Genomic DNA, 22,363 nt, shown 5'->3' with positions numbered 1-22,363 from the left:
TCAGGACACAACCTAAAACTCTGGACTTAAGTTTGGTTGGAATTGATCTAATCTGTAACTATTCCCTCTGCCTCCTTTTTAAAGTTCTTTTCACCGTCCTCCATCCTCTTCTATGTTCTGTCTGCCTCCTCCATGGAAGCTCTTTTCACTCACTGAACATGGCTGGGAGCCTGTCATACATTAGCGTCGAGATAATGTATGCCAGGGGGCTGGCCAGCACATTAATTGCGGTTTCGCACAGTCCCCCTGAAATGCGCAGGTCACCTTTGTGGATAGGGTGATCTTTTATTTTGGCTCAAGTGATGAAATGTGTCTGCACATCTCATCACTTGCAGCAAAAAACGTGTGCCATATTCTCAAAGGGCATCTGAATGTGTGATCAAAGATGGGCAAATTAAAAAAAAGTCTTTTTCACCCACTTTGTGCTTCTACGTGAATACAGACGTTCCTCTGTGCATTGCAAAGTGTACCCCAAATCCCGTATTGGATTGTTCTTTGAATGCTCAGAAAATAGTCCCTTTCACTTGTGCTTATTTTGAATATGCTAAAGGGGGTGCGCAATCGATGGCAGGGCTATTTCGAACCCTGTCATGCATTTTCATTTAAATTGAACAACAGCAGGATAAGCCGGTGCTGTTCCACTTTGTAAGGCTTTCTTTGAAGGAACATGTTTATCTTTCAGGTCTGACATTGTGAAATGCACTCCCAGTACCCAATTGGATGCTGTGAACCTGCCATGCATTAGTTTCTATAGCGTGCACCTAGTACTAATGTCTGCAGGGATATTGGCCAGTGAATCGGTTGTGCTGCTGTACTGTCCCCTTGATATGTGCAAGACACCTTTGTGGAAAAGATGTGCACATTTCTAAAAGGAATTAAGTTGCATTAATCTTGTATTTCCACTTTGTACCATTTCCTTAACCACCAACAATATTGAATACTGACATAGTATCCTAGAATTCAGTATTACCAAAGAGCTGTATTTAAGATGAGCCAAACCATAAATTACTCATATCTGTATCAGAGTCTCAAACCACCCCATTCCCTAATTATTTAACTATGGGTGGACCTCTAAGTTTTCCCATCAAATCCTACGAAATGTTCAAAGGTTTGTGGAAACACCAGGAATTTCAGATGGTTTGTGTTATTCCTGAATTATTCCTTACAAGTTGTTCGACAACCAGGTGGGCAGTTAAATGTGACCTATCTTCTGCACACTGGAGTTGAACTTTTAAAGAAATTAGCATACCATGTATATTCACACTTGGTGGTGTTAAATGTGGTGTTAAATGTGAGACACTAACACAAACAAATGCACCAGAATACAAATCATTCATCTACAGAGGAGCAAGAGGAAAGAACAGTGATTTAAAAATTAAGGACTAAGACTAAGTACATTGCTCGGCAGGTGCAAGCATGGCTTTGTCATCCAGAAACCTACCCCTTTTGCTCCTGAATTAGAACCTTACCATAAAGCTTCGCCACTGCTTGTTAATCCCTTCCAAGATACACACAACGTTTTTTGACATTGAAGAAAAGTGGGTGACATTCCTTGACAAATTGCTAAATCACACAGTATGTGCTTCTTCCCAGGCTCAGAAATTAGCTTTCTCTCTCTTTCAAAAAGACACCGTGAGAAGTCAGAACGATGAACAAACATTCTTAGCATATAATCCAGGAAACTGGAAAATACATTATGTAGCTTTGGCTTCATCATGCTCTACTTGATCGTATCATGCTTGACCATCGAAAGCGGTGGAGTCTTGATTTCTGGGACACGTACTGGTTATGCATCTTAAATCAGTGAGGTGCACCTGTACTGTGATAGACATAGGAAACAGATTAAATGGTTTTGGGGGTAGATGGAATGCCCCAAGCGCTTAGCAGTGGTAGAGGCCATTGGTATGATAGTCTCAGTATGCTCAAGCGAAACATAATGACATTCAGTGCCATCTTCACCACTTGTGGGGCCCTGGGCATGGACATCTTTGCCCCCCTCCACCAAACCAAAGGAATTAATTGCTCAAGAATATCTGGTCGCACCCCCGACCTCATTGTCGCGATCACAACTTATAAGTTGATATGATGCCTTGCAGCATTCACAATAATTTTGGGTACTCCTTTTCGGTCCCCTGACCCTCTTCATTCTTGCTCTAATCAGAATGATAAAACAAGAAGCATTGGAAGTTGAACATTAGCAGTCTACAAAGAGGTTACTTCTGTTCTAGTATAGATACAGAATACTTTTTTATCAATAGCATTGTGGGATGTATTTACCCATGCATCCGAGCCCTACCTCAAAACTGTGCAGTACGACATGGAAAACCTCATGATGGCCAGAGCTTCCCAGAAAATGCACAGGGAAATGCATGAAGAATAGGCTGCCACTCATTTTTGCCGATGTTATGGGCACAGAAGGAAACTGCCTAAAACCACCATTGGACTACCCACATCGTAGTCTGAAACCATTGGGAATGGCAATGCTGATTGCCAAATGCAACCTAGAATGGTGGGGAATTCATTTCTTAAATCTCAAAAATGGGTGCAGTACCAGTACTCACCACTATCCAAAAGCCGGCATTTTAAAACCACACCAGATTTTACTTTTTTGTGTAAAACTGAATGAACCCAAAGCAGGCTAAAGAAAGACTTACTGAGAGGTGGATACAATGTAAAGTGATATTCTGAAGTGACTTGAAGGTTTATAACAAGACTGGCTGAGCTGTGGATTGCAGCAGTTTAAGTTGCACTGGATTTAAAGACACTAAAATCGAAAATGTTTAAATTGACTGAGTGACCTACTTTTGAGAGTCACATAGGTTGCAATTGTTTAAATGTCATAGTTTTAAACTTAGAATCAGCCTTCTAGCTGCATATGTGAAAATGTTTAGTTTTATTTGAATGCAGAAACTGGGGAACAGAAATGACAGCTTAAAGAGATTCCAATTTGCCTGGCAACTACCCCCATCAGGAGTGAAACTTGAGTCACAGCTGTGTTCCCAGGCCTAGCTGCCCTTTTGCTGCTCACACTAAGGATATGCCATCTATCTGATAATTGAATTACCTGTGCTCTAGAGGAGCTCTGAACAAAGCCCTGTCCTGGCTGAGGCAAAGGTTTTATTGGCAGGAGTCGTAAATGGTCGTAAAAAGTGGCTTCCTCCTGAGGAAAGGGGAGGAGCATTGCCTGTGAGAGCAAGCTGGCTTGGCAGAACTGGAAAAACCAGAAACTCAACCTTGTGCTGAGAGGAAACCACACCCCTTTGGAGCCAGAACATAACTCTAAAAAGATGAATAACTCATAGAGCGGACATGTGAAAATTTTATAAATGATACCATAATTCTTGTGATTTTTCTGCCCACATTTTAAGAGGTTTTTCGACCCGGTGGCGTGTTCAGGGGGGTTTTAGCGGAAAAGTGGATATTACTCTAAATGTATGCATGTTAAAAATCTGAAACTTCATCAGTTAATGTCCATACTCCCTGCACACATGTATGTAAAGTTGGGTCAATGTCAGAAAGTGAAAGATCAGTTAAAAAGTCAATTATGTGCCATTTCTGAATGCAAGCTCTTAGAAACAGCAGATTTGGACAGAGACATGGCTAAATTCAGCCACACCATGTATATGTAATTTCAAGCAACTGTGTAACTGTGAAATATGTCTTTTATTATCAAATATAGAATGTGTGCAATCTGACAGAGGAGTGTCCTATCTGCAAGCCATAAAATGACATCCCTCTGACTCACAGTTCATTCCCCAATCAAATGATGAATGGAAGTTTGACCAATTAGAAGCTGAGAGAGAGGTAGGGTCAGTGATGCTAGAACACACCCACATTCTAAACACATAAAAGCAGACAGACAGGACAGATAGGGACCTTCAATTCCATCTGCAGCGGGACGCTCTGCCGGAAAAATCCATACTTTACCTCCATCAAATCTCCAGAGAGCCAAACTAGAGACTTCAATCTATCCAGAACTAAGAGACCAGACCAGAGAGAAAGCAGTGCTGTACCCAGAGAGACCCAGACCAGCAGAGAGAGCTGACCCAGATCACTGTGAAGTGCAGAGACCAGAGGCGAGTTTAAAACCTGACCAGATCCATGGCGAGGCCCATTTCACTCAAGAATATAGTGTGAGTACCTAGAAAACTGTGCAGAACCAATCTCCTAGTTAAAATAATATAATTCAATCTATCTAATCTAAGTAGAACTGCCTCCTAACTGTCACCTGTCATTTGTAAAGCTGTCACTTGTCATTTCCTAGTTGCAAGCTGCACTTGTCTTTTTGAATTTTAAAATTTCAAATCTGAAAAACGACCTTTATTCAATCGCTCATATCTCCACAACCGTTTGTGCTAGAGACTTGCAGTAACTTTCATTTTGAAGCTGAGATCCTAGGCTTTCGTAAGACCCCAAAACGATAGAGATAGTCCTTGTGGTTCCTCTGTAATAGCGCTCGGCGCATCCGCGAATTTTACCGCAATTTGCAAATTTCTCCACATGTAAAATCAGCTGCTGCTTGCCTTCCATTTGCCAGAAATTCGTTTAACCTGCTAACTATCCCTGCATCATTGCTAGTGTGAGCCTGGACTAATATTAACTAGATACCACTCACCCTGAACCTCTGAAAGGGAATTAAAAGCATTTCCAGCATATTTCTCATCCATTGCTAGCACATATCAAAGCATTTGCCTGTGTTTTAAACTTCTGTCGTGTAAGCTTGCTGGGGTGAACTGATTTACATTGATTGCATTTCTGAGAACTGTGTGTTTTCCTTCCACTTCCTTGCCTTGCATCAAGGGGGGGAGGGGATTGCCAGAGAAAAGTGATCACATTGTTTGGTTGAAATCATATTGAGTATTTTCTGTACTGCATTCATTGAATATTGCATCCACCTGAGCTTACATAAAGCATCCTCTACCACATTATACTTTTGTTCCTATTTACCAGTGTGCTACCTTATCCATTTCATGTCAACTCATTAGTGATTATAAGAAGTGTGCTAGTGCCAGATTCTCCGTTGTTAATCTTTATCATATCAGATCAAGTGTGATATTCAATTATTAATTTATTATAAAGTGGGATATATATATATATATATTTTAAATTATCAAATAAACCTTTTAAACTTGCAAAACAGAACTACTTCTTGGCTCAGTGGGGTCAGGGGGATTCCAAGAGAGGGGTGTTATATAGGGGTAGTCATCCAGAACGCATGAACTGGACATAAAGATATATCAATAAGGGTTTTCATTCAGTATTATAGACTAGGCGTTGACTTAGCTGTAGTGTTGAATTGAATCCTCTTACAAATTGGGGGCTCGTCCGGGATGTTTGGGTTAGAATACCACTTGTGCAGCTTAATACAGTGTGCTAACAGACGGGATACATACATCCAGTCGGATCACCACGCTGCATTACGCTGTGAAGCATTCCTCAAAAGGGACGCTCTAGGAAACGGTCTGTTTTGCAAGAATAAAATACTAACTTCTGTAAGTCAGGACAGAGACCAATCTCTAGAATGACGACCTTGGTAGATATGAAAATAGCCAGAGAGCACTTCTTACATAAATTATTTGTGAGAGGTGAATGGGCTGAGCAGGGCCAGGATGCCTGGTTGCAGGCCATCACGCGACAGGTCACTGAAACAGGGTCAGACTCATGGAGAGATCAGGGTCCATTACATGTGGCCCTGAGTGAACTATATATGGCTCCTAAGGCCAAAGATGAACACCACAAGATTGTTAGGATAGCGGCATATTTATATTTATATATGGGAGCCATACAGAATAAATGTGCTGAAGGCCATGATTTGGAAAAAAGGCAACAGATGGCGTTAGAGAAGGCCCAATCTGATCTGGACTCTTCTGAGCAAAGGCTGCACAGAAGCCAGGAGTCAGAAAATGAGACCAGACAGTACATCACTAAAATAAAGGAGGATATGGATGTGCTGCAAAAGGAAAAGTCAGAACAGGATACCAGATTTCTGGCCTTGCAGAAGGAGTACCAAGAAGGTTTGGACTCCCTACTGCAAAGCCAGAAAAAGCTGGAGCAACAGCTAGACTTCAATAGGGCATGTGCTGAGCAGGTAGTCACCCTGCAAAGTCACCTAGATAGAGAGAAGGCAGAGAGCAACAAACTAATTCTGAAAGACCTGTATACCCAGGCAGAGTTTGATGAGGAGCGCCAAAAAGCTGGTGCCCTTCAACGGCAAAGGGACGACCTGGCGGCACAAATGCAGGCTCTTAGTCAGGAAAGAGACGCCTTAGGCCAGGAAGTCTGCCATTTAAAAAGAAAAATGGAAGAAAATCACCTGGCCCACCAGGGACTGGGTGACCTCCAAAAAGAACACCAGAACTCGTTAGAGCACACCACGAGGGTGGAAGAGGCTTTGGCAAGAAAGGAGCAGGCCAATAGGGACATTGCCCAGGAGGTAACCCTCCTGCAGCAAAGACTGGCCCAGTACTCCAGGACCAATCAGGAAGCACAGAGAGAGAATGAGGCTCTCTGCCAACACAATGATAGGCTCCAACAACAGGTAGCGATACAGGAGAGACTGATAGAGTCGAGTAAGGCCTTAACAGAGGAACTGAAAGCACAAATGCAGGCTCTTGCATTGCAACAGGGAGCAGGGGCGGATAGAGATGAGGTTCGCTGGGAAAGGGAAACTCCGGAGCATAACCTCAGGAGCACTAGTACCAGAGGCCCTCATACCTCTCAGTCCCTGGACTCTGCCACCCCCATGTCCCCTGGCGCACATGAGCACAGGGCTGCAGGGATGGCAGATTACTATGCAGCTAAGAGTATGGGGCTCATAGGCCAGTACCACTCAGGAATGGAGGGGTGGGCATCCGGGTATGGGCACCCAAGTACAGTACAGTTCAATGGGGAACCCCAGGAGAGTAGGCCCATTAAGGGCATCCTGAAAACCTCTGCCCAGTTAGGTCAGTGGAGGGGGTACCCATCAAATCCTGGCAGCAAGGAGGAATCTGAAGACTCCTCTGAACTGCGCAGGACACAGGAGACCAGGTCCCCACATTCTGCCAGCCATTCCCAGGCTCGCAGAATCCGGGAAAACCTGGAAGAACAGACGGGAACCTCTGGGAGCAGTGCCTCTGAGTCCGAGGAAGAATGGACAAGGGTTACCCGAACCAAAAAGGCCAATAAGGCAAAAAGGGCCTTGCTTAAGGACCCCTTAAAGCAGATTAAGGCGATCAGGAGCGTCATCACGCCTTACCATAAGAACGCTAAGTATTCTGTTTGGGAGCACTTAGAGTTGTTTGAACAAATGATGGAGACTTTCCATTTGAAGGACAGCCAAAGCTGTATTCAATATGTAAAGTGGACCTTCTCCCCGGAATACTCCAGTTTCTTTGCGGGGCTGGAGGACCAAAATCATTTAAGATGGTCCACCTATAAGGCGGCCATCTTGAAACATTTTTCTGTTCACAGAAATCCTCAAGAGGCTCGCAAGGCAGCCTACAATTTGCAATGTGGGGAGGATCAGGCCCCACAAGAATTTGTGCAGGAGTTAAAGCGGGCTTTTGCACAGACCACAAGAAGGGTGCGCACGGATAGCAGGGAATTTATAAATACGTTTTTCCATGCCTTGCCCAAATATATCATGACCCAGCTCGTGAGGGATTTTCACGAGAAAAGATCTTTAGACTGGGTCATTGAACAGGCTACCCGGATCTATGAGGTGCAGAAACCGATAGATAGCAAAAGTAATGCCCAGAAAAACCCCAAAGCCAACAGCACCCCTGCTGCTGCCAAGGTGGCAGAGGTAAAGGTCACCCCCGTTTTGGATTTGGAGATGGGGGGGCCTAAAAACCTGCCTGCACCTAATAATGCTAGGCCCAGGAGGTCCTCGGGTCAGTCACAGACAGGGAGCCAAGGAGGCAGCCCCACAAATGGGGTCCCTCGCTCTCCTGATTATGTAAGTCCCCGTTACAAGGGAAATCGACCCATCCTGGGTTATGTGTGGACTCCTCCAGCCCAAGGGGGGGGATCCAGACAAGCACCTAACCCAGGGAACTTCCCTCCAAACTTCCCACAGGAGGGCAGAAATTTACCAAACCCTGGGCAGAACTTTTTCCCCAGATATCCACCCGACTTTCAGCCCCAAAACCATCCATCCTTCTTTCCCCAATTCCCTGAGCCTAGACCACTGAATCCGGGAGAGGGGAGGCCAAGGGTGGAGGGGTACCCAAATCTTCCCAACCCGGGGTATTACCAGAGGAGGGACAGCTACCCTTCCCGGGATCAGCCCAGGGGAGAAAACAGGGCCCCGTATCAGCCTGAGCGGGTTTCCCAGTTAGAGCGCCAGGTTCAAAACATGGCGCGGGACCTGGGTCACATACTGAGGGCTCAGCAGAACCCTCAGATGGGCGTGCCGGCGCAGAACGTACCCAACTCTGGACCTGGTGCTCCAGAACAATGACGGGGGCAGCACCCCGATAACACACCGGTTCCCAGGGAGGAGGCACAAAGGGAAGGGGGGTGTAAAGCCTTGGAGGAAGCTTCCTTCCTCACTTGTAAACAGCCCCTGGAAACCCAGGAACCGGAAACAAAATCTCTTGCCCCTGAAAGTCTGCCTCCTAAGGAGCAGAGGGGGGGTAGGAGAAACAAAAGACCCAAACAGACTCAGTTTGAGGAGGAGGTACAGATCTTCCAATTTGAGGGAGAGGGATCCTCAGAGGATCCTGGGAAAAGGATCTTCTCCTTCAGAGAGGGGGGAACTCCTCCCAAAGAAAAATGGGTCCTTAGGGATGAAAATCCAGACTGGGGAGATGTGGAGACTGTGCTACCGCCGCCCACCATCTCATCCCAGAACCAACAGCAAGAAAATCCCCGGGTTCAAACCCATACTGGGGACTGCCTCCAAAAAGGGGGGGGCGGCCCAGAATCGGAACCAGGGGAACCCACAATGGCTCTGATCTCCAGTTGCCAACTTTTTCTTTCAGATTCCCAAGGCTCTCCACAGAATTCTGCCCAAATCTCTTCGCTAGCAATGTCCAAAACCAGAAAGTTAGCCCACCAGTTGTCCAAAAATGTACATTACCTGTGCCCCCTTGAGGAGAAGGAGGGAAGATATTATGCCCCGGTACAAGTACAGGGGCAGGGTACAATCTCGGCACTGGTGGACACTGGATCTCAAGCTACCCTTCTGTCCAGAAGGGCTTTTGACGAACTGAATGCAGGAAGGGGAGAGAATTACCAAATTCCTCTCACCTCTCTTCCGGGACAACTACAGAACTTTGACGGGAAGGAAATTCCCGTTGAGGGGACTGCAGACTTGGACATTAAAATTGGGCGACACAAGCTGAAACACCCGGTCATAGTTGTGACCCCGGAGGGCATCCCTTGTTTACTAGGGAATGACCTCCTGAGAAGGTTGTCACCCCTAATAGATTGTGTAAACAAGGTCCTCTGGACCCAAACTAGCCGACCAATAAAATTAAAACAGAGTGTCAACCATGTTAGTTTAAACGGCACCTGCCACATGGTTGAACAAAAATCTGACCAAGTAGAATTTCACTTCCAGAACAACCAAATTCCAGACGTGACAGTAATAGCAGTAGGACAACAGACTGGTGATGGGGGGTCCTCTCTATTTCTGAAAATCAACCTTCCTTCCAGTTTAAGGTGGTATTCCACGCTGGAAGGAAACACTCTGAAATTCTATACCAATCCACAATCTGAAACTCCCACTCCTATAGTCCAGAAAGATGTGAAATCAGCTCAGAGCCTGGCTGATATTCAGCAAATTGGAGAGCAGTTGTTCATCCCTGTTCAGTTAAATGATGGGAAGGACTCTGTTCTCGCTCGAGTGTGTGTGAACAACGGTAAGAGCTTCATCAGCGAAGCCATGTTTCGCCAACTCCCAAAAGATCCAGCCATTCCCACCTTCAAACTGATAGACAAATGGGAAATGGACCTGGAAGCACCTAATTCCAAACATCTCCTGCCAAGCAGGTGTATGCTCAAAATCTCCATTGGCAACAAGAGCATAGTCCACAATTGTTGGGTCGTGCGAGACGTCCCTGCCGCCTTTTACTTAGGCAGTGACATTCTCAATCGCTTTGCCATTAGTTTGGACCTAATAAACTTCAAAGCTTGGTCCCGATTAGCGGATAATCCCATGGGCTTTGATGATCCAGAAAAAGCATTCAGGTCAGCTCAATTGCTACCTTATGCAGTTGAAATTCAGGTTAAAGAGGAAGTCACCATCCCAGAAAGGACCCGACAATTCTCCCTGGAAGTGAAAGTTAAAAGGGGACAAGAGTTGAAAAACCCTGATGCTTACATACATCTAAATGCTTCTCTCCAACAGCAAGGGTTGGGGGTAAACCCAACACCATTAGTCAACATAGAACATGACACCATTCCAATAGAGGTGGATAACAGCGACTTAAAGAGTATTACTCTAGCCGCAGGCACCATTATTGGAATGGCGGTTGATGACCGACATTTCTCCATTGATCTTAGAAATGAACTGTTAGGACCAATCCCCAAGGACTGTTTTGACAGTGACAGTGAGGACAATACAACACCAGACAGGATTTTTACCCGGCATGGGGGGAACTTCCTGGTGTACACTTCCTGCCCTTATGGTAAGGAAGATGTGACTTGTGAATTCAGGAGGGATGAGGTGATTTTCCAGGTTTATGAAGGCTGCCTTGCCCACCTGAAGCCTCCGGTCCAAATCAGCACTCTGACCAGGGACTTCTCCACCCAGCTGGAGCAGGCCGCGGAGATAGCCAAACCAGAAGTCTTTCCAGGCTTCAGGCAGATGGTGGAAGAGAGAGTCAACCTAGCTGATGCCTGTGTGACTCTGGAACAGAAGCAAAAGTTGAAACAAGTTTTCTTGGATTTCCAAGATCTCTTTGCGGTAGACTCATATGACTGTGGTCGCACTGACATCCACACAACAACAATCCCCACGGACCCTGGCATGACTCCTGTATTTGTGAAGCAATATCGTTTGCCTCTCCCATCAATGGAGTCCCTTACTGAAATAATTAAGAACCTTGAGTCCCGGGGAATAATCCGTCCAGTCCACAGCACCTTCAATAATCCGGTGCTGGGAATATTGAAGCCAAACGGCCAGTGGAGACTCTGTGCCGACCTCAGGGAGCTCAACAAACGGGTCCATACTTCCCGATGGCCCCTGCCCTACATTGACCAAGGGCTGGCCCAGATCCAGGGGTCACAGGTATTCACTGCAATAGACCTGACCAATGGATACTGGACTGTGCCTGTCAGTAGGGAGGACCAATACAAGCTGGCTTTTACCTTTGGGGGCCAGCAGTACACCTGGACCCGGACTCCCTTCGGATACCTCAACTCCGGCAATGAATTCAACATTTTCCTACATAAGGCCATGCCCGACCTGGGTGCAAGGGGTAACCTGGCTTATGTAGATGATGTCCTCATCAAAAGTTCATCTGTGGAGGAACACATAGCGGAGATCCGTTATGTTCTGACACAGTTGAGGGCCGCCGGAGCAAAACTTTCCTTTCAGAAAGCACAGTGGTGTAGAACCCGTGTTAATTTCTTGGGGCATGAGATTACTCCTCAGGGCCTCTGTCCCCAGGAAAAGAAAGTGGAAGCACTTCAGAAACTGAAAGACCCCACAACTCTGCGGGAACTAAGGAGCCTCCTTGGACTGACTAATTACAGCAGAAAGTTCATTGAGGGCTACGCAGAGATCACCAGACCCCTGATTCATCTCCTAAAGGGGGGGTCAAGTGGGAATGGGGTCCAGAACAATCCGAGGCAGTAAGACAACTCAAGAGAAGCCTCTCACAAGCGCCTTGCCTAGCTTACCCTGTCAGAAACAAGGAGTTCTTCCTGGAGACAGGGTTCTCTAATACGTGCTTGACGGCCGTATTATACCAAAAGCATGACAAGGTCAATAAAGTAATCTCATATGCGAGCAAAACTTTATCCTCTGTGGAGGAAAAATTCAACGATTGTGAGAAGGCACTCCTGGCAACGGTGTGGGCATTGAAGAATTACCGCCCGTTTATCCAGGGGGAACACATCATAGTGGAGACTCCACACCAGCCTCTGCAATATCTCCAAAGTGACAGAATCCGGGCCGGAAATGTGAGTAATTCCCGAATTACTTCCTGGATTCTGTCAATGCAAGGCTTTCCTGTGGAGGTCCGATATGGCCAAAACAAGAAGAGTCCCCTCGCGCAAGGTCTGGCTGACTTGCATGATTGTGCCAGAGAAAACTGTCTCGAGGACGAAAGTATAAAAATAAAGGACAACATGGAGGCATACCTTAATTCCCCCCACAAAGTCTTTGAAGAAGACAAGTGTGAGGGAATGCCCACTGTCTATGTGGATGGATGCTCTTACCATGTTGACAACAACGGGGAGAAAGAACTGGTGGCCGGCGTAGGGAATGCATGGGTGAATGAGTCCCCAGAACCCTCCGCTGGATACAAAATTGGTCCCCGAAGTAGTCAGGTGGCAGAATTGATGGCTGTGCATCAGGCCATCCTCACTGCTGTCCAGCATCAACTCCACAAACTGGTCATAATCACAGATTCAGATTATGTACGGAACGGGTTCGTGGAGCACCTGGTTAATTTGAAAACCAGAGGCATGTTATGTGCTAACAACAAACCCTTGAAACATGGGAAGTTGATCCAAAACATTGATGATCTGGTCACCTCGAATGAGATGACCATCTATTGGAAAAAGATCAAGGGTCATTCTAAAGTAGAGGGACCAGACAAAACTGGAAATGACTTAGCTGATCAGCTGGCCAAAACCGGGGCCATCCAAGGGGATCTAATTGAGATTGAGTCCCTGTTGGGGGAAATCCAGGTCGCTGCTATCACTAGGTCCCAGACAAATGCTCACAACGACCTCTCAATTGCACAATGGAGTAAGGAGACCCCTGATGCTGATTTGATTACTGCTCAGAAGGGGGATCCAATAATTGGTAAATTTTACCAGCACCTTGAGGACCCTGAGAACTTTCCCCTGACGGATACCGATTACATTGGGAAAGAGGACCTAAGAGTGTTGATGAAATGTCCAAAAATGTTCCGGATCCAAGACGGTTTGTTGGTAAGGAAATCCAAAGCTGGCCACGACCAGTGGGTGGTTCCTACCTCATTCCGAAGCCTGATGTTAAGTCACGCCCATGATGCGGCCACCGCCGGTCATAGGGGGTTTCACACAACATTGGAAATCTTAAGAGAGGTTGCATACTGGCCAGACATGGGCCAGGACCTCAACCAATACTTGAAGGGGTGTCTTGTGTGTGCACAATTTCAGCCATTATCCCTCACGCACCGTGCGCCTCTCCAAAAGAGGGGGATGACACTGCCATGGTCAGATTTACAAATCGACTTTGTAGGCCCTGTGATTCGCTCGGCTAGGGGGAATAAGTACATGTTGACTGTGACATGCTTGTTTACCAAGTGGGTGGAATGTCTCCCAGCCCCAAATTGCAAGGCAGAAACTGCAGCTGCCTTGATGATTAACCACATCTTTTCCCGTTTTGGTCTACCTCAAAGGATTGAGTCAGACAGAGGTAGCCACTTCACCAGTGAAGTAATGACAAAGATGTGGGAGATACTGGGGGTCAAGAGAAAGCTGCATATTGCTTATAGACCAGCTTCTTCTGGGGCAGTAGAGAGATATAACCGAACCATTGTGAGCATGTTAAAGAAGTTTGTGGCAGATTCTGGGCCAAGTTGGGATATCCGATTACCTCTGGTCCTAATGGCTATCAGATCTACCCCTTCATCTGCAACCAAAATGTCACCATTTGAGTTGATGACTGGGCGCAAGATGGTGCTTCCTCAGCATTTGCTCTATAGGACCCAAGAGCAGACACTGATAAATGCCTCCACAACTCATGAGTATGTAGAGAATTTAAGGAAACACCTCCAACATGCTTTTGCGTATGCTCAGCGGAATCTAGAAAGATCAGCTGATAGCATGAAGACCCATTATGACCTGAAAACTTCCAGGAAAGAATATCAGGTGGGAGACCGGGTCTATCTATACAACTTCCAAAGAAACCAGGCAAAGCAGCGCAAATTTTTGCCTACATGGAAAGGACCCTTTGAGATCATCGACAAGATCTCACCTGTGGCCTACAAAATCCACATCCCCAAAGGTCCTTTGGCAGAGGGGGAAGACAAGTGGGTCCACATAAACCAGTTGAAATGTTGCCATCCCAGGCACACTCTGCAACAACTGGAGGAATCCTCTGGAATCCTAGCGGGTACTGTATCAGACTAATTCAGTTCCAATCATAAAACATACCACATCTAGTCTCTAAAATATTGTGATTTGCATGAAACTGTCTCTTAGTTATATTGTTTTTTTTTTTAAAAAATAAGAATGTAATGTTTCATTATGATGAAATGCATATGCTGCCCCACTATCTCAACAGTGGTGGAAAAACGTCTATGAGTAGGTATTGCCGCTCTTCCTTTGTCGTCCTAGGAGAAAGAAAACATGAAGACGGGCCAAGGAGGGCGATCCGGAGACCGGGAACGAAGATCCAATGGGCCCGGGGTACCGCCCAATATTCCCATCAGGACCGGCGAGGAGAACCGATCGATCAGTACCGGATGGAGGAAAAGATGCTGAACTGTGCCATCTATTGGAAGAAGATGAGGAAACATCCCAGGTCTTGCGAGTCCCATTCGTGAAATAGAATGGCCATCGCAAGAGGGGGGCTTGTGGGATGTATTTACCCATGCATCCGAGCCCTACCTCAAAACTGTGCAGTACTGACATGGAAAACCTCATGATGGCCAGAGCTTCCCAGAAAATGCACAGAGAAATGCATGAAGAATAGGCTGCCACTCATTTTTGCCGATGTTATGGGCACAGAAGGAAACTGCCTAAAACCACCATTGGACTACCCACACAGTAGTCTGAAACCATTGGGAATGGCAATGCTGATTGCCAAATGCAACCTAGAATGGTGGGGAATTCATTTCTTAAATCTCAAAAATGGGTGCAGTACCAGTACTCACCACTATCCAAAAGCCGGCATTTTAAAACCACACCAGATTTTACTTTTTTGTGTAAAACTGAATGAACCCAAAGCAGCCTAAAGAAAGACTTACTGAGAGGTGGATACAATGTAAAGTGATATTCTGAAGTGACTTGAAGGTTTATAACAAGACTGGCTGAGCTGTGGATTGCAGCAGTTTAAGTTGCACTGGATTTAAAGACACTACAATCGAAAATGTTTAAATTTACTGAGTGACCTACTTTTGAGTGTCACATAGGTTGCAATTGTTTAAATGTCATAGTTTTAAACTTAGAATCAGCCTTCTAGCTGCATATGTGAAAATGTTTAGTTTTATTTGAATGCAGAAACTGGGGAACAGAAATGACAGCTTAAAGAGATTCCAATTTGCCTGGCAACTACCCCCATCAGGAGTGAAACTTGAGTCACAGCTGTGTTCCCAGGCCTAGCTGCCCTTTTGCTGCTCACACTAAGGATATGCCATCTATCTGATAATTGAATTACCTGTGCTCTACAGGAGCTCTGAACAAAGCCCTGTCCTGGCTCAGGCAAAGGTTTTATTGGCAGGAGTCGTAAATGGTCGTAAAAAGTGGCTTCCTCCTGAGGAAAGGGGAGGAGCACTGCCTGTGAGAGCAAGCTGGCTTGGCAGAACTGGAAAAACCAGAAACTCAACCTTGTGCTGAGAGGAAACCACACCCCTTTGGAGCCAGAACATAACTCTAAAAAGATGAATAACTCATAGAGCGGACATGTGAACATTTTATAAATGATACCATAATTCTTGTGATTTTTCTGCCCACATTTTAAGAGGTTTTTCGACCCGGTGGCGTGTTCAGGGGGGTTTTAGCGGAAAAGTGGATATTACTCTAAATGTATGCATGTTAAAAATCTGAAACTTCATCAGTTAATGTCCATACTCCCTGCACACATGTATGTAAAGTTGGGTCAATGTCAGAAAGTGAAAGATCAGTTAAAAAGTCAATTATGTGCCATTTCTGAATGCAAGCTCTTAGAAACAGCAGATTTGGACAGAGACATGGCTAAATTCAGCCACACCATGTATATGTAATTTCAAGCAACTGTGTAACTGTGAAATATGTCTTTTATTATCAAATATAGAATGTGTGCAATCTGACAGAGGAGTGTCCTATCTGCAAGCCATAAAATGACATCCCTCTGACTCACAGTTCATTCCCCAATCAAATGATAAATGGAAGTTTGACCAATTAGAAGCTGAGAGAGAGGTAGGGTCAGTGATGCTAGAACACACCCACATTCTAAACACATAAAAGCAGACAGACAGGACAGATAGGGACCTTCAATTCCATCTGCAGCGGGACGCTCTGCCGGAAAAATCCATACTTTACCTCCATCAAACCTCCAGAGAGCCAAACTAGAGACTTCAATCTATCCAGAACTAAGAGACCAGACCAGAGAGAAAGCAGTGCTGTACCCAGAGAGACCCAGACTAGCAGAGAGAGCTGACCCAGATCACTGTGAAGTGCAGAGACCAGAGGCGAGTTTAAAACCTGACCAGATCCATGGCGAGGCCCATTTCACTCAAGAATATAGTGTGAGTACCTAGAAAACTGTGCAGAACCAATCTCCTAGTTAAAATAATATAATTCAATCTATCTAATCTAAGTAGAACTGCCTCCTAACTGTCACCTGTCATTTGTAAAGCTGTCACTTGTCATTTCCTAGTTGCAAGCTGCACTTGTCTTTTTGAATTTTAAAATTTCAAATCTGAAAAACGACCTTTATTCAATCGCTCATATCTCCACAACCGTTTGTGCTAGAGACTTGCAGTAACTTTCATTTTGAAGCTGAGATCCTAGGCTTTCGTAAGACCCCAAAACGACAGAGATAGTCCTTGTGGTTCCTCTGTAATAGCGCTCGGCGCATCCGCGAATTTTACAGCGATTTGCAAATTTCTCCACATGTAAAATCAGCTGCTGCTTGCCTTCCATTTGCCAGAAATTCGTTTAACCTGCTAACTATCCCTGCATCATTGCTAGTGTGAGCCTGGACTAATATTAACTAGATACCACTCACCCTGAACCTCTGAAAGGGAATTAAAAGCATTTCCAGCATATTTCTCATCCATTGCTAGCACATATCAAAGCATTTGCCTGTGTTTTAACCTTCTGTCGTGTAAGCTTGCTGGGGTGAACTGATTTACATTGATTGCATTTCTGAGAACTGTGTGTTTTCCTTCCACTTCCTTGCCTTGCATCAAGGGGGGGAGGGGATTGCCAGAGAAAAGTGATCACATTGTTTGGTTGAAATCATATTGAGTATTTTCTGTACTGCATTCTTGAATATTGCATCCACCTGAGCTTACATAAAGCATCCTCTACCACATTATACTTTTGTTCCTATTTACCAGTGTGCTACCTTATCCATTTCATGTCAACTCATTAGTGATTATAAGAAGTGTGCTAGTGCCAGATTCTCCGTTGTTAATTTTTATCATATCAGATCAAGTGTGATATTCAATTATTAATTTATTATAAAGTGGGATATATATATATATATATTAAATTATCAAATAAACCTTTTAAACTTGCAAAACAGAACTACTTCTTGGCTCAGTGGGGTCAGGGGGATTCCAAGAGAGGGGTGTTATATAGGGGTAGTCATCCAGAACGCATGAACTGGACATAAAGATATATCAATAAGGGTTTTCATTCAGTATTATAGACTAGGCGTTGACTTAGCTGTAGTGTTGAATTGAATCCTCTTACAGCATCCAGGAAGGTATGCAGCCTGTAGTATTAATGCAGGACCGTATGTAAAAGGTACATGTAACCCAGAATAGACAGAGAACTCACATTAGCTGCCTCACTGAATGCAAAAGGGCTGAAGCATGGATACGGGAGACCAATTAGAAGGAAGGAGAAAGCTACACATACCATAGCATGGATAGTGGATGCAGATTAGAAGCTACCAGGAAGGTATCTGAATCCAGACAGACTGAGATAAGAAGTGGAATATGGTTTTCAAATAGTGTTGCCATTAGATATCAAAGGAACAAGTGCCTGTGGTGTGCAATATATCAATGCTCACTATAGTAGTGGAAGCAACACCATAGTGAAACCATGAATGAGGCTTTTATGAAGATCATACCCTGAGAAGGAAATCACTATGAAGGGGTGACAATTGTGACAGGATTAGGGACTGGCAATTTTGAGAGGTTAGGCAATACAAGATTAAATTAGATGCCCAGGATCCCACTTTGGTTAAGGGGTGGATGTGTGCCAACTCTGCAGTTTCTGCATTTCAACACTTTCTTTCTAGTTCATATAATGAACTAAAGTGAGGGAGCGCCTCGGCGAGAGATTGGGCCGTTACTGGCCATGTCAGCTCCCCAAACGGGGGGTAATATCTATTTTCACCGCAGCATTTACTGGTGTGCCTATGGTTATCAATTTGTTTTTCTTCCATCAGGAAATGGACTCAGCTCATAGTGCGCAAGACCATCTCTAAGAAAGGGGAAACAAGAAAAAAATGGCTACCGCAATTAAAATAGAAAAGGGAATGGGTTCCTTTTCAGATGACAGCGGCATTAAGAAGCATGAAAGAAATGGCCGCAGTCATCCGAAACGGGATCTAGTCCCTTTTCGATATTATGCTGTGAGTGCGGGCAGTGATTGCATAATCGTGCCTGGAAAGACAGGTTGTGATTGGTCAATCTGTCTTTCCCGGTTGCGAAAGTGTTTTATTTGTATTTTGTTGACCTTCTGCTAATACAAGTAATGAATAACCATGATTGCACTGAAGAACTTAAATTACTGTTGATGCAGTAATTTACATTCCCCGTTTACTAAGCTCTTCATGAAGCAAGAAATTGGTTCCGGCTGGACAAAACGTGTTGGAATAGCATATCCAATAGCTTCCTAAACAGAAAAAGGAAATAACTAAGTCAGCATTGCCAGGATTAGAATTCTGTTACTAACCCATGTTCTATTTGAAATGCAACAGAGATGATAGCTTAACATGGATGTAGATGATAAACATGGTAGTCAAACCGCATAAAATATCAGTATGGAAAAGTATGAAAAGACGAGCACTGGAGTCACCAACAGCTGCCAGATCATATTGAAAACTAATGTGCATTGTAAATATTTAGCAACAATAAACAGAAGCACAAATAATGTTTTTATGGAAATGTCCTGGTTTTAAAAGAAGAAACTAGACAATTCTGTAGATTATGTTTTGAATCATAGCATCAGATTGAACAAATATTTGATTATAAAGTAAGCTTTGAATATTCTTTTTTTAAAGCAAAAAAGTATGCCGAGGCCAACGTTTTCCTTAAATGCCAACATTTCCAACAACAGTATGGTGATAACTAGACTTTTTAGCAGTCATGCCTAAACATGACCAAAGAAGAGAGAGAAGAGAGGAAAATGGAAGGGAGGGAATATGCCAAAGAGCTTATGTTGCCCCAAGGTGGAGAGTCTGCAGAATTTGCAAAAAGAAAGGACAGTGGTGTGCAGAAAAAAAGAGGAAAAGGAAGCAAAGAGAAAGGTTTTGGGTGGTTAATGTGCAAAAGATATTTGTTTTTCTTGAATAGCGCATGATTTAAAAAGATAAACTAAAATAGTTAATTCGACACAAAGCACATGTAGAATGTGTTCCCTAAGATGTACATTAGCGAAGTTGCAAATTTTGTAGTTGAATACATGATTTGAAATTTAAGACATACTTACCGTTTATGAAATAGGCAATTATTTAGTTAATTTTAATAAATAAATGACATGTTTAGCTGGGAAGCATTTTAGGTGAAATTCATGCTATTCCAAATGTCCTAGGAAAGTCAAGTTTGAAAATAAACACCAAATGTATAACTGTACAGAGAAATACGTTTTAAAAAGGAATTCATACAAACTTTACACATCTGATGAAAGATAAAGCAACATACATTGATTGTGCAAAGTTATTGCTAAAAAGCTTGTATAGATCAAAATTCAAACAAAACAAAAAATACCTGTTGTGTGACCTTTAAGAGGCTTAGGTTCATTGTGCTACATTTTATTTGTAGAACAAGTATAGCCATTTTTTCTGCAGAGAAAATAGCAATTATTGAGCAATTTGATGAAAACAACTATTTAAAAAATTCTTAAGCGAAGGTAGCACAGAAAGTCAGTTAGGCAAGTAAGGAACACGAGCATTCACATGTTACATGTTCGAGCATAGATAGCTTTTTTTCTTTTTCAAAAGTTGTGGTAGGGTAGCAAAAATGAATTGTAGTAATAATTAATTGGTAAGATGACCTAGCACTAACAATGGGCATGGTCTTGGCAGTATGTTTGATCATTAACAGGACCATCTTCACATCATCAACATTAGCAGAAGACTCAGCAGATATGGGAGGGACCAGAAGAATATTGGTGGTTGCTAACAATCTTTAGAGCATGTTTCCTTCTCTTTGACAATCAGAAATTATAGAAATGTATGTGGCTATAACTACCTATAGAAAGCCTGTCTGTCGTGCTTCTCCTTTGGTCTCAATGTTTACCTCTATTCACCTGAAGGTGTCACCCTAAGCTTCCTTTATGATGTGTGAACACCTTTGGGTCCCTTGTGTGCTAAGTGACCTGGGCCTTCTGTGGCCATTTAGTAATCTGTGTCTTGTAATCCCCTTCATCCCCCAAAATAGATGCAAATGTTTCCCAAGTCATGCCCCTAAATGGAAGTTCGGCACATTTAAGGCCTTGCAGGGAAAGCGGCTGTTCCCTGCAAGGCCCTAAATGTACAGAACTTGCATCTAGGGTCTTGCAGTGAACAGCCGCTTTCCCTGCAAACAATGGCCCTTCTGTTTGAACTTTTTCAGTAAAATGATTGCAAAAGTTGTGCGATTTGGTGAAACTCAAATTACCAGAAATGTTGCGTGATAACAATAAGGGGTACTCAATCTTCAACCACCACTAGTCCAGTGTGCCCTCAATGTGCTGAGTCAGGCCCTACATGTTATGAAGATGAAGCGGAAGCAGGTAAATCATACATGTAGATTTATTAGGTTAATAAGTCAGAAAAGAAGACCCCACATCTCATGGGCTCCCTCCCCTTCAGCTCTCTCCTCCAACTGCCCAACTTGGAACCCAATAAGAAACATGCACCAACATTCCATGACATCATAATGTATGCTCTCTTCACTAGAGAGATCTCCTTCCCAAAGGAGATATGGTACTCAATCTTCAACCACCACTAGTCCAGTGCGCCCTCAATGTGCTGAGTCAGGCCCTACATACTCTCCATTTGAAGGCATGGATACATAGGTAAAGCTCTGGTACCAGGCATACAGTGATTGGGCAAAACTGGAATTTCAGGATAAGGCGGAGCATCATAAGCGCACTATCCATCAAAATCCTGTCTCGAAAAACATGGACCCTTCAAAGGGAGATTTTAAGGCCATTTACCACGTGCATGATGCGTTGTCATTGGCTACCCTTAGAGATTTCTAGGAAGACATTTCCTTCCAATAGGTTCTTTCCATGCAGATAGTCTTCGATTCCCAAAATGCAATTATAATTATGCAGTGAACATTTGTCCATCACTAGAAGTGAACTCATTCTGGAACAGGAGCCACTGTCCAGCAACAACCCCAGTACCCATGAAAGCAACATTTAAACGAATGACCGTTGTCCTGGCTTATTGCAGAGGTCAGAGAATAAATATAACTCTAGTACCTGCGTTCTTGCCAAGCAGTTTTGTCTTTAGGGAGAATACAATAAAGAACATAGGACAGCTTTTAAAGTCAGTCTGTAATTTTAAAAATAGGTGTAATTACAATTGTTGTTTTTATAACTCACCTGATTATAACCCATGCTGTATTCAACTACGAACGTATTCAAGGCCAATACTGAAAGCAGTCAATACCCTACGTTTTTGAGGTAAAATACGTTCAAGTATTTCCTACAGTTTCTTCCGAAAATGTCGATGAAATCGAATTACATTGAAATGGATTTGATGTAATCCCATAGATTCCTATAACATGTTCATGTCAATGCTCCTGCGCCATTTACTCTAATGAGGGTTTGTGTAACAAAGGTTGAGCCAATCAGGAGCTCCGATCTGTGTGCATAGGCATTCAATCAGGGATCGTGGGTTGATCCCCTTTATTTGTTCCCTGCTCTTCAGAGGCGTTATGTTCCCGTGTTTTCCTTGTGTAAACACGACAGCTCCTTTTAAACTGGTAGATCATTTTCATTATATGAATTTACAATATGGTTTTAAAATCAGTGATCCAACTTGGCAGCTGCGGACATTGCTCTTTTGTTTCAAAGAGGGTCTTTCCTCATCCTCTTTCCATGCTTGCAATCATGCCGTGCCTGG

The sequence above is a fragment of the Ambystoma mexicanum genome, chromosome 10 (assembly GCF_040938575.1).
Source record: "Ambystoma mexicanum isolate Mex_15411 chromosome 10, UKY_AmexF1_1, whole genome shotgun sequence".
In the NCBI taxonomy this organism is placed as follows: Eukaryota; Metazoa; Chordata; class Amphibia; order Caudata; family Ambystomatidae; genus Ambystoma; species Ambystoma mexicanum.
Note: the sequence above shows the minus strand (reverse complement) of the source record.